This window comes from Aplysia californica, unplaced genomic scaffold (assembly GCF_000002075.1).
Source record: "Aplysia californica isolate F4 #8 unplaced genomic scaffold, AplCal3.0 scaffold00590, whole genome shotgun sequence".
In the NCBI taxonomy this organism is placed as follows: Eukaryota; Metazoa; Mollusca; class Gastropoda; order Aplysiida; family Aplysiidae; genus Aplysia; species Aplysia californica.
This window is the reverse complement of record NW_004797860.1, coordinates 72,676-74,455: the sequence shown is the minus strand read 5'-3', so window position 1 is coordinate 74,455 and position 1,780 is coordinate 72,676. Positions and strand designations below refer to the sequence as shown.

The following is a 1,780-nucleotide window of genomic DNA, read 5'->3' as shown; positions in this document are numbered from 1 at the left end:
TCTCTCACTCTCTCACTCTCTCACACTTTCTCTCTCTCTCTCTCTCTCTCTCTCTCTCTCTTTCTCTCTCTCTCTCGCTCTCTTTCTTTCGCTCCCCATCTCTCTCTCTCTTTCTTTTTTTTCTCTTTCTTTCTTTCGTCCTCTCTCTGCCCCTGTCTCCATATATTCCCCAACCAACAACAAAAACAACAGCCAAATACACAGAACTATGGCACCACGTTACTGGCCTGGCACTTCAGACAGCTGAAAAGTACGAAACAAATTCTTAAGGCGGCCGAGAAGTAGTTTTGAAATTCGTACAAATTTCAATTCACACAACTGAAAAGTAACCAAAAACTTTTAAATTTCCTTCCAGGACCCTGAAAAGTTGCAAACAAATTCTAAATTCCCTCGTAGTAACACAGTTTTACAGTTTTAGTGCAGTGATGTAGAAAATAATTTAAAAAAAGTTTTAGTAGAGGTTTTACGGCACTCGCAACTGCATAACGTCATATGAGCGCCAGAAGATTAGAGGTGTAAGAGTAACAAACATAAAAAAAGAAGAAGGGGGAGATAAGGACGATAGATGTTTGATAGGAAAGAAGAAGCAGACCACACCAGAGCACCCACCAACCACCCGCAAATAATTTTTGCTGACACAAGAAGTATCAAAGTTACGTAGTCCAGATGCACTTTGCCACCCATACTATCCCCCCCCCCCCTGCTCTCGGGGTCATCTACGATAAGACAAAGTACAGCAATGTCGAAGGTCAAAGGGTGCAGGGTTCGTCGGACTTTTCTTGATTAAAGATTTCTGTATTTGCTGTGGATATATTATTCGGCCCACAGACGACCTGACCTACAGTTTAACAGAAGGTAGGAGTACGTAGTATTATTGATGCACACCGGCATTCTAAATGTAAACATACATCGCCAGTAAGCCTTTAAAATATGAAAAGCACTGAAAACAATTTGTTTAATAAAAAATATTGCTTCATCCATTTAACAGCTGTTCCTATTTACGCATATTTCCTTGTTGTTTTTACATTTAGAATATCATGACCTTTCACTAACTATTTCTTGAGCATTTGCAACTGACAACATATACTAAGAAACTTCTATTTAAAATATTAAAAAAAATAACAACAACAAAACAACAACCTCAAACATCAATTCCAGTTATTACAATGGGCTTAGTTCATCTGACCAGTTGGCCGACGATATATTACATCTTTTAAAAATCTAAACCTTGCAAACTTTACTTTCAACTTCTTAGAAAGAGAGAGTGGCTGTAAAAGACATACGTCCCCACTGACACAATTGTGGAGGCGGGCTGCTCCGAGACTGTCTCTGAGGAAACTCCCAGGCCGAGTGGGATACCAAAGCCCTGTGGTGCAGACCAAAGTACTCGATAAAGTAAATTTCACTACACACAGGGTCAAAGGCAGAACCATCGCCCCCCCCCCCCCTAGACGTCGGGTGTTATTTTTAGTAAGAGTTTTACGGCACTTGCAACACAATAAGGTCATATAAGTGCCAAAGATTGGAGGTGTTACAAGAGAGTAACAAACACAAAAAAGAAGGAGGGGAGATAAAGACGATAGATGTTTGAAAGGAAAGAATGCGCAAACCACACCAGAGCACCCGCCAACCACCCCAGACGTCGGGTTCGATAGACTACTAGCCTTAAGGAATAAAATAAAGACATAAACTTTACAAAAGGACCCCTCACAACCCGATAACAAAACATCGAGATGACTCAAAAATAACTAAAACAGCATCACCCCCTCCCCCCCCCCCA

The 1,780-nt window shown here is 40.9% G+C and overlaps 1 protein-coding gene across 1 annotated transcript in view; it reads right to left on the bottom strand.

Annotated features, from left to right (window-relative positions):
• The window catches only part of LOC101864325 (microtubule-associated protein tau), a gene marked incomplete at its 5' end in the record, with an annotated part of 56,993 nt that overhangs the window by 16,951 nt on the left and 38,262 nt on the right, over positions 1-1,780 (bottom strand).